The sequence below is a fragment of the Charadrius vociferus genome, unplaced genomic scaffold (genome assembly GCF_000708025.1).
Source record: "Charadrius vociferus isolate BGI_N301 unplaced genomic scaffold, ASM70802v2 scaffold39, whole genome shotgun sequence".
NCBI classification, from domain to species: Eukaryota; Metazoa; Chordata; class Aves; order Charadriiformes; family Charadriidae; genus Charadrius; species Charadrius vociferus.
Window position 1 is genome coordinate 1,968,918 of NW_009650188.1, and position 410 is coordinate 1,969,327.

The window sequence follows — 410 nt, forward strand, 5'->3', positions numbered from 1 at the left end:
GGATGTCCCCATCATCCCTGCGTCCCCTTCCCAAGGGGCAGTAGCTGCCAGCCCGCCCAGAGGCGGTAGGCAGATGCCAGGGATGCAGATACTTGGTGTGGAGCACGTGCACCTCCATGGAGCAGGCACGCCGCCTCCATGAGGTGGGATGAAAGTGCCCGAAAAGCGGTGCTCTGACCAGCAAAAGGCGGCAAAACCAGTTGGAGAGACGGGAGCGTGGCTCTCAAACCCCTGGTGGAGTTGAGCACTGATGGAGCTGCAGCAGGGAGGCCGTGCGGAGGGCAGCCAGCCTTTTCCAGGGGAAGGAAAGGGTGTCCCGAGGGACAGGCTGTGTTCAGAGCCAGGTTTTGGTGGCAAAGTTCAGCTCTCCGCGAGGCACAGCAGAGGGGTTTGTCATTAAGTTGTCCCCT